The 11408-nt window shown below is 37.4% G+C and overlaps 1 pseudogene across 1 annotated transcript; it reads right to left on the bottom strand.

Moving 5' to 3' along the window:
- Positions 1-3388, bottom strand: LOC110815917 (low affinity inorganic phosphate transporter 1 pseudogene; annotated as a pseudogene). The gene is made up of 2 exons (XR_015817614.1): positions 3208-3388; positions 1-1790 (listed from the first exon to the last, which is right to left on the bottom strand). The product of XR_015817614.1 is annotated as a low affinity inorganic phosphate transporter 1 pseudogene (transcript).
- Between the last annotated feature and the right edge of the window lie 8020 nt (positions 3389-11408).

The following is an 11408-nucleotide window of genomic DNA, read 5'->3' as shown; positions in this document are numbered from 1 at the left end:
TATATAAGAAATTAGTCTCACATTATATATATATATATATGAACACATAACACCAAAGTATTGGAAGAGGATGAATTTGTGACAATTAAAACTCGAAAGAAGAAGCAGTAGATAATGAGCAGTATGTAGGGTTTGTCAAAAGTCAAACAGGAACTGTCCTGTTAGGAGCTTCCTCCTTCTGGGTCTCCTCATTGACTTCTTCATTCTCACCAGTCAACTCTTCAAGTGATTTACCCTTGGATTCCGGCACCAACAGAGTAAATAACATGCCGGCCAGATTGATACAACCCAGCATGATGAGGGAGTTCTTAATCCCAATCCCAGGAGGGTAACCGGCTTCTGTCTTTGTTGGGTCCTTGCTCTGCGCAGCGTACAAGAAACCAAACGCACCCACAATGGCCCCAGCTTTCCCGGCGGCCGCCGATATCCCGTGGCAAGTTGACCGGATCCTTGCCGGAAAAATTTCCGCCGGCACAACAAATGTGGTAGCATTGGGTCCGAAATTGGCAAAGAAGAAGGTCAACGAGTACATTGCGACAAACCCAATTCTATTTTCTTTCTCTGTCCAGTGTTTGTATGGTATAGCCAGGGCAAACATGAAAACTGACATGAAGAAGAAACCCATCAATTGAATCGTGAATCTTCCTATGATATCTATAAAAGCCACGGTGAACCAGTATCCGGGTACGGTACTGCAAAGGGCAATTAGAGTTTGTGCCTTTGCAATCTTGTAAACTTCATGAACAGCGTTCATGGTGGCTGCCGGAGGAATCCAACCGATGCCGGTGAAGATATCTTTCTGGAAAAGATTTTGGCTGTAAAATGCAATGTCAAGCAAGAACCAGGTTGACGTGGTGCCAAGCAAGTGAAGCCCATGTCTCTTCAAGAATTGTCTAGTGAATAATCCATAAGAGTTTTTTGGATCTATAGTTATCTTGGCTACTTTTTCTTCCTCCGCTTCAAGATCAACATTCAAGACTTTGGACATATCTGCAGCTGCTTGTTTGGCATTTTTAGCAACGAGAGCTGTATAACGGGCAGTTTCCGGCATTTTCATTCGCCAGTAATAAGTCAAAGCCGCAGGGATAGCACCAAACATGAGAACTATACGCCAGAGAAAATCAGCTTCAGGCACAGTCGATTTTATAGGGTCTTGCTCGTAGGTTGGTGCTTTGAAAGCATGATCAAAGGAAGCTGAGACGATGAGAGCCACAATCCCACCAGCCAAAATCCCAAACCCTTGCATGGCAAAAACGGCAGATATAAACGCTCCTCGAGTCTTCTTGTTGGCATATTCAGACATGATGGTAGCGGAAAGAGGGTAGTCGCCACCAATGCCGAAACCTAACCAGAACCTGAAGAAACAGAGAGTGGCCATGACACCCTTTGCAGAGCTCCCAAAGGAAAGTCCGGAAGCAAGAGAGCATACAACCATGAGAATAAGGGTAATGCCATAAACTTTCTTGCGTCCCATTTTGTCACCTAACCAGCCGAAGAAGAGCTGGCCGGCTAGAGTTCCACAAAAGGCCACGCCAGTGACGGCGGCTGAGACATTTGGAGGTAAGGTGCCTGGTTTTGGCGCACCGTCCTTGTGGTAATATATGCGGCCAAGGAGTTTGGTGACGAGGGAGATGCAGAAGAGATCGTATGCGTCGGTGAAGAAACCCATTCCGGCAATGACGATGGCCGTGAAATGGTACCATTGCGTCTTGGCTACATCCAGTGCATTAAGCACTCCTAGCTGTCCTGCCATTCTTAAAATTTCGTAATTGTCTCCCTCCAGGGACCACCTACGGATATTTGTACGATTAAGCCATTAAATGTTACTATAATTTTAAAGGTTAAATTCCGAATTATTAAAAAAAGAAGTTCTGGATATAAAAGAAGGAATCTTAAAAAATCTTAAAGCACAAATGATTTTTTTGGAAAATTTTTTATAAAAAGTAATGAAAATAGAGTGCTCTTAACCAAAGCAAAAGAGCATTTTAGTCGGTCAAATTAGAGTTATCTAGTCTTCTATGTATTCAAAATATTAAGAAATAAGTTAGATTAATTTTAAAACTAGCAGGACTGGAAATCTATGGCTAATTTACTCATTTTTTGTTGGACGATGACATATGGACTTCTAAACTAAACTTCTTACGTGTTAAAAATTGATTCACAATTTCACAAATTATTAAACACAGAGAATACTATATACATATACATATACATATACAAAAGAGCCGTTTCAGTTTTCTTTTAGGATATTTTCTCTTTTTAAAATTTGCTTACCTATGATGATGGAATTGATGGATCAACAACCATCTTTTATAATTTCTTATTTTTATGGTTTAATATATTTTAATTCAATATTATAATTTAGGAATGAACTGAAATATTATATTGGTACAAAAAATAATCCTTATCGTTTGTTGAATTAAAGTCCTCGATAAAAAAATATTATTTGCTAAGCAAAGCTAGTTCTAATTTGCTTGTTTTCTGGGCACTCCGCCCCATGTGCGACATCTATATACTCAAAACTAATTTTTTTCATGGTCTTCTTGTTTATCTTGATTATTTCAATATTGTATACCTGTGTGGAAAATGATGCATGATATACACTTGGAAAACATATTAGTGTATGTTCGTAGACTAAATTCATGCATATATATATATATATATTTAAGGAGTTAGATAAATTGGCCAAAGATAAGGAAGAGTCATGTATAAATGGACAGATATATATGTGTGTGTGCGCTTATAAAAGAGAAGGTGATTAGAATGGCTTTATTAGTTAGAAGGAGACAGTGAAGTTAAAAACAAAGAAGTGAATACGTACGTGCATGAAATTTTTTAAGAGAAAGCAAAAAAAAAAAAAAAAAGAAAAGAAAAGAAAAGAAAAAAAAAGAGAAAGAGAGAAAAAGAGAGCGAGAAAGAGAGAGAGAGAGTGATGGAATTATGGATTCTGATCATCATCCTTTGAGTTAACAAATGAAAAGAAACCTACAAACAACAATCGTTATAACTTTATATTTTTCTTAAAAGAAAAAAAGTGATGAATAGGAGAGATTCCACTTGCGATCTACTTTAATTTCCAAGAGGTTCTAATTGTTCTTCTTACAATCCCAAACAAAACAAAACCCATTTGCATGCAATCAAACGCCATATACAAATACGTTTACCTATATTTCCATAATTAACTCAGAGAAAGGAAAAGAAACTTACCTGGTTGTTGAGTTAATTGGTGATGAAGGAGGGAGAGAAGTGGAGGAGATGATTTTGTTGGGGATGGAGAGACAGAAGAGAGTATTGGTCGAGTATTTAAAAGCTAACACTCTGAGTGCCCAGAAATTTCAACTCCGGTATCTACTACAGCATATGCTCTTCCGTTTTCATTTTATTAATTTCTTCTTTTTTCTTTATTGCGTCTACATTCGTGGGTCAACGCCTCTGCAAATTGCTTTGTTGTCATTTATACTATATGCATATGCATATATATATATATATATGCTATTGTTTATTCTCACTGTCATTTATATATATGTTGTTGTCACTGTCTAATTTTTTCCATAACATTGTTGATATTTTCTCCTTATTTTCTAACATCTAACAGGTAAGTAAATAATATTTTTTTTAAATGTGATTGAAACTAATACATTCAATAAAAAAATAACACATGATACAGTACGTGATAAAATATATAGTATGAGTTATATTTACAGATGAAAATAAACTTGAAATCTAACAGTAAAATCAGTGAATGTAAGGTAGCTTTTAATTTTTCATTATACCGAATTAGTTAATGAGATTATGTGTTTTTATTAAATTATTGATATTTAAAAAAATAAAATAGTATTTTATGATTTAACATCTTTTTATTCAAGCAAGTAACAGCTACGTTTTAAACTTGTATAGATATTTCTTACTTGGTGACAGACGAATATTTGAGCATTTCTTATTCAAACATCTAACTATGTTATTATTTCTAATGATAATTGTTATATAATATATATATATATATATGTTATTGTTTATAATCACTGTCAATATTTTTTCATAGACAACATTGTTGATAGTTTGTCCTTAACGTGGAATTTACTGATTAGTTAATCATGGAAATCAAGAATTTCGATCAAATTACTAACTGGGTATAGCTACGTAGTCTTTTATTATGGGGATACAACATTTAAATCCAATCAATCACTCTAAGAACTCCATTTAGTTTTCTTTTACCAAAAAACAAAAAGTTAAAAGGACAATACTTACATCAATATGCTTTATCTATCCACCCAGTTGGTACGAGGAAACATCCCAACTCCCTCCTTCTTACTATGGTCTCTTTGTTTCGAAAGATATCAGCCGTACATACAATAAAATTATTTTTTTTTATATTATTTGCAATTATAGAATTTAGTATATTTATCAACTGTATGACATAATTTTTATTATTTAATGATAAAATATTTCAATATAATAAAGATAAATTATTAATTTATTAGATGACATATTTTCTCAAATTTTGTATATTTGCGACTAGATCATAAGTACATAATTGTACTTTTTTTAAAGAAGAGAGTGAGTTCTAATTATAAATTGTGCATGTTACGTATATTTACGATATGAAATTATATTATTATTAATATGTGGCTGCCAAATGATTAATGCTATACATATATATATATTTTTCTATAAAAAATTACAATCTATTAACTCTTTCCAAGCACAATAGAAGTTCTTAATTAATTTCAGAAGGGTAATTGATTCTTATATCAACTTTATCCTAAACTAAATTTTAATTATTTTCTACTTTTAATTAAAATTCCTTGTTTTAGACGTTGACATAGTGGTTGCATGTTCACCAAATGGAGGCTAACAACCAATCAATAAAATCCACTTTGATTTTATATTAACTTGTCTCGCCCATGATTTAAATAGTAATTACTTTGGGAATAATGCTATATATTTATCTGATTAATTAATTATATATACGTATTAATCCATATGCTGCATTAAAAAAAAAAATTAAGTGTGAGGATTATAGAAGCAATTCCCGTCCAGATCCCTAACATGTATAAACAGAAAGAAATTCCCAGCAGCTAGTTAGTAGAGAAAAAAAAAAAAGAAGGTGGGAGTTGTTTGTGAAAACACAAGATAGAATTTCCATGAAAACGATATATTGACACATATGTAATGAAATTAAAAAACTAATATTTACTAATTTACATATCAAATTTCAACGACCCTCTCCCATATATGTATCTATGTCTATATTTTTTATATTTATGTAGCCGGCCGACCAATACATACATGTATATACATACAATTTAGTTCGCAGCTAGCTGGAACTTAAGACCTGGGTATATAATTTGTAGACATGTTCACACGGTTGATTAATTTATTATTTCCTTTTTCTTTTTATTTTTTTTGGGCCCTTAAAGGACTAGTAAGGGCGGAAACTCTATCCTCTTTGTAAAAGAAAGGGCATAATAACCAAGACAGTAAGTGTAAATTGGTTTACACAGTTAATCAATTAATCATATTGTACGGAATATACCAACTAAATATCATCTAATGTCATACTAAATGACGTTAATTAAGTTACCAGTACATTTAAAGTCAGCCATATTATATTGATCAAGCAATTTGGCATATCAAAAGTCACACATTTCAAGTTGACATATTGGATTGATGATCTACACATCTCAAAAGGCTTATAAAGTCGATAGTCTACTTCATACCCTGTAACATCTCAAATTTAAAATTTAGGCTCAGCCTGACATAATTTAATTTTAATAATAATAATAATAATAGTTAATTTTAATTTTTTTAGAATTTTTTGAAAAATATGAGTTTTGAATTATTTTAAAAATAATTTTAAAAAATATGACAAAATTGTGAATAGAATAAGAGTGTATTTAAAAGGAAGTTTGAAAACAATGGCCAAATCACAAAAGGAGAAATACTGTCACGTATGACAGCCACGTCAGCAACATGACGAATCAGAACACACCGCGTGGCAGACACATTGACACGGGCTCCACGTGGGTGATCCACGTGCCCAGCGATCCAACGGCTCGTGCTCACTCCCGCGCGCATGAACAACCTAGATCAATTCCTCCATTAGGCACGATCGGATGGTTCACACGCCTTTCATCGAACGACCTAAATTTATTCTCGTATTAGTCGAAATCAGATGGCTGATAAGGCACCACGAGAACCCGGATAGAGGGCTCAGATCGAAAGAATGGGAGTATTTAAACTCATTTTCTACCAAAACTCTAACCCTACCCGCACACCTGCTCGTCGATGAAAAAGAAAACAGGCGACTGGAAGGGAAGCCCAACCACCATCACAGCCGCATCGGAGACCAAATCAATGTCGGTAAGTGCGATTCTCTCCTGTTTGTTTCATTTTTCTATTTTAAGCCACCCAAAACACTTCTTAATGCAGGAAAACTCGAAAAAAAGCAATAAATGGAGGGCGGAGCTCAGTTGAGCCGCTGCACCCAAAATCGAAAAACACTCCAATGAACCCAAAATCCTTTCCCATTCTTTCTGTTTCTCGACCCTAGGCCATCTGATGTATTATTCAGTGCAGAGTAGCCGAAGAAAAGTCGCGACTGAGAGGAAGAAACGATGCAACTCGATAAAGCCACCGCACTAGAAAGCCAAAACCATTGGCAAGCGTTGATTTTTTCCCTTTTTCTATCAATTCCTTAATCATGATTTAAATATGTTTTTATTAGGAACCGACCAAAAATGGCCTGACCGAGAGGAGGAGCCACCGTAGAAGGAGGAACTAGCGGCGGAGCAAAGTGGTGTCGCCACGCTGGAATCCTAAATCGACCTCCCGATAAGATTTTTGCCCTTTTTGACCATTTTTTTCGTATTTCCATATAATTTTGACGTAAGATTTGTTTTAGCAAAAAAACTCAAGAAATCTAGGAACTGAAAATCGTCGGAAAATGTAGTGAAAAAAGTGGTATTCGAGACACCGACCCAGGGTAAAAATCTCTCTCTCTTTTTTCTTTTTCTGTAAAATTGAAGCTAAACTAATAAATAAACAAAATATTTAGTTAATCTGCAGTTCTCTAATTGATTAAAGTACAAGTTGTCAGTGGAGCAAGTAACCGGTCAATTTCTGTCTATTTGAGTTCTTAATTGCAGTTAATATCCCTACAGTTGTTATTATACTATTTCGTTCACTTTACGATTTATTTTGATATGTTTATTCTGAATTTTATGGCGAACACGGTAAGGTCCCCCTATACGTTTTCTCTGTTACTAGTTGTGTGTTTACTATGTTTCTATCGGTATACTGTATTCCTATTTCATGTACTTACCTTAAAATGTGAATGCATGTGGTTGTGATATAGATATACGGGCCCTTAGGACTAAATAATAAATAAAAAGAGTTTACTGGGTGACTTAACAAATAGCGTACAGACTTGGTGCATAAGGTAAACCCTACAGTGGATATTGTCCTCAGTCGAACGGGACTAAGAAGTCATATACTGAAAGAGATTGAAAATTATTTTGATTACATTTGTACCGGACGGGGTATTGAAACGGTTGTATATTTGGTCGCCCATTACTAGACAATGTATGAGGACGATTGTTTGATTAATAAAATACATATTTGGTCCACGTGTAGTGGAGACCCCTATGGACCCCCAGCAACACCGATAGACAAGTTAACACGATAAAGGTGAATAAGTTCGAACCCAGCTTTGGGGAATAATAAAATGTTAATTGTTACATGTCTTTTAGAATACGTAGTGTAGATTACTATCTTGATTCTTATCTTCATAAATGACATCTTGGAACTTACAAGTGAGTTAAAGAAATTAATATTTTCAGTTAAATGAGTTTTATTAAAAAAATGAGCTCAATTGGTTATTTTACGATTTCTATAAACTTTTGATTTTCTGTATCAGTGGTAAGACATTGATATTCTTACTGTAATACCCGGAATTTAATTTGTAATATTCAAATTAATATATATAATTTAATTTTTTATTTTTTTAATTATTATTTAATACAAAATGGGAGAAAATTAGATGGATGATGAAATTGAAAATAATTTTGGAAAAAATTGGTGAAAATTTAGGTTTTGGGAGTATTGAAAGAAAATTTAGAAAAATAGGGTCAAAACGTAATTTAAAAAAATTGTACTACGTAGGACGCCCAGTCTTATATCACCCTGGTAAGGGTAATATAGTAGCCGACACACTCAGTAGGAAAAGTACGGGTATATTAACTCACTTGATAGTTTCAAAATGCTGAAAAATATGGGTCGCACAATAGGTACGACTTCAGGACCTAAAGAGAGTCACATGTTTGGCCCATCTGACTGTTCAACCTGAGTTGATCCAAAGAATAAAGGAAGTTTAGTCCATCGATTCCACCTTATCAGCCCTCAAGAAAGATGCAGAACATGTAGTTAATTCAGAATTTTGAGTCTCTACTGATGGGTTGCTTAAATTTTAAGACAGGATGTGTGTTCCAGATGACAGTGAGTTGAAAAGAGGCATCATGACAGAGGCTCATAGTTCAAAGTTTACCATGTATTCTGGAAGTACTAAGATATATCAAAGTATGCGACCCTGATTTTGGTAAAACGGGATGAAAAGAGATGTGGTCGACTTTGTTTTTAAGTGTTTGGTATGTCAACAGGTCAAGGTAGAACATCAATACCCAAGCGGGCTACTTCAACCATTACCAATTCTAGAGTGGAAGTGAGAATATATCACAATGGATTTCGTGATAGGATTGCTTAGGGTACGCTCAAGAAATGATGTCATCTGGGTAATTGTTGACCGACTTACCAAGTCTTTCCACTTCTTAGCTATCAGGATGACTGATCCCTTGGATAAGTTAATAAGAATGTATATCTAGGAGATAGTCAGATTACATGGAGTGTCAGTGACAATAGTGTCCGACAAGGACACCAAGTTCACTTCTCGATTCTAGTCTAGTTTTGAGCACGCCATAGGAACAAAACTGTCTCTTAGTATTACATTCCACCCCAGATCGATTGACAATAAGAAAGGATGATTCGCACACTTAAGAATATGCTCCGAGCTTGTGTTCTTGAATTCGGGGGCCACTGTGATAATCATTTACTACTAATAGTGTAACGACCCCGGAAACATTAAAATGAAATGAGTATTTAAATATATCAAATGCGGAAGCGAGATCAAAATTTCAGTTAACATCCCTTACACGAAAAACCAGAAACGTACTTAAAATATAAAAGATTAAACTAACTAAGAGAGAAACTCGAAAATAAAACTATGAGTATGACTACAGAGTCTCTAGGCATCCCCTTCGTCGTCCTCCTGCGGAACGGGCTCGGGAACCATGCCTTCCTGATCTGAAATGGTTAAATAAGGAGTGAGCTACACTAGCCCAGTAAGAACATCACGATATCTCACCGTCACGGAGGTAAAGGTGGGTAGAAAAACACAAAAAGACCAATGGAGCATAATTTACAATAAACTCGTTTATTAACATGAAAACCTTTACCATCCACTTACCTCGGTGGAATTTATGAAAACAATATAAGAAAAATAATAACATTATCACAATCATGGAATAATATAAGCTGTAAAACATAGCACTTATCACGCCTTTTGTAATTCAATCATTATACAACATATCATTTTCTCATTTACCAGCCTACTAGTATCCATGGGGGTCCCTAGGGGTCCCGCTACCCGTTAACCTTTAACATTCATAATCAGTTTCCAGGGCCGTCCCCATACCCCGTCCGGTATGAGCGCCAAAACCATAAACCTCAATACCCCGTCCGGTATGAGGGTGAAAACGGGCCGTCCCCATACCCCGTCCGGTATGGGCGCCAAAACCATAAGATCTCCATACCCCGTCCGGTATGTGAGACCACAATCCCGGTAGGGTTCCCTACGGACCCGGTCCGTCCACCATCTCCCAGGATATCTAGTCAGGCTGACCCCATCATACAATTATCAGTCTATACAATGTTTCATTTCCCTTTTCCTCAATAAGCATCATCAATTCACATTTAAACAAGCAAATCGTAATTCATGCCGAACAGACAACATACAGTATCACTTCTTCAGTCATTCAACCCATAATTAATAAAACAGTAATATATGCATTCGAAACTATAAAATGAACACATCAAACCCCATAATGCATTTAAAGCTGTAAAACAGGCCAAATAACAGTAAATCATCAATCACACTAGACTCGGGCTCCATTAGCAACCTTAAGCAATTTCACACATGCGTTAATTCAAGAAATACCGTTTTATCATTTTGAACTTTAATACCGTGATAGGAAATAGGGTGAGGGGTCCTTACTTGTTTTCGGGATCCGAATACGATTCACAGTGCGCCTGCAGGCCGTCCCTAATTTTCCCTGAATTTTTCCCGGGGAACTGAAACACACTAACAGTACCTGCACGTGTTCCAAAAAAATCCAAATTAGGCCCAGGGCCCCTTTCGGACCAAATCGCAACTCCGGCACGGCGGCTCCGCCGTGCTCCGGCGACGGCGCCGCCGCTGGCGGCGGCGAGTCGCCTCGGGTTGGCTGTTTTCGGCCGAATTCGGCCACACTCGCATTGGTCCTTGTCAGAAAACAACCCTAGGGCCCCCGGGGGGCCAAAAATCACGGAAAAGCAGAGCTTACCGGCGGCGGCGCTCTCGGTACGGCGGCTCTCCGGCGAGGTTCGTGTTTTGGTGATTCGGCTTCGGTCAACCTGTAGAGAAAAGAATGGTGATCACGGTGATATAAAAATTGCATCGAACGGAGGCCGGGAAGGACCTCGTCGGAGGTAAAAAACCGAGAGGGGCGCGGCGGCGCTGCTGGGTTTCGGCCGCGTATTCCGGCCGTTTGGCCGGGATTTCGGCCTCAATTTGGCCATAGGAGGAATCAGCGGAGAAAAACGAGTCGGGGGTATGAAATTTACCTCGATCGGCGGTCGGAAATTTCCCCGGTGCGGCGGCGGGTGGCGGCGGTCGGCCTCTGGTTCGTCTTCTCCGGCGAGCGGCGGGCGGCTAGGGTTTGTGGTCTGGTGTGGGGGTTCTATTTATAACCCCTTGCCTTTTGATCACAGCCGTTCATTTCGTTTTAATCTGGGCCGTTCGTTTTTTATTGAATCTGGGCCGTCCGTGCGATTGAATCTGGGCCGTCCGATCGCGCGATTGATCTGGACCGTCGGATCGCACCCACGCGGATCGCCAACGTGGCTCCTTTCGGAGTGACGCGGTCTTGCCACGTGGCAGGCCCCGGTTGGCCGGGACTGCTGACCGGGCCTGCTGACGTGGCTGCTGACGTGGCCCTTTTTTTTTTTTTTTTTTTCCTCCTTTCCGGGTGCTACAAATAGAGTTTGCCTACAACAACAACTATCAAGTAAGTATTGGCATGGCTCTGTACGAGGCA

This window comes from Carica papaya, chromosome 3 (genome assembly GCF_054855325.1).
Source record: "Carica papaya isolate Zhongbai chromosome 3, ASM5485532v1, whole genome shotgun sequence".
In the NCBI taxonomy this organism is placed as follows: domain Eukaryota; kingdom Viridiplantae; phylum Streptophyta; class Magnoliopsida; order Brassicales; family Caricaceae; genus Carica; species Carica papaya.
Note: the sequence above shows the minus strand (reverse complement) of the source record. Positions and strands in the feature narration are given on the sequence as shown.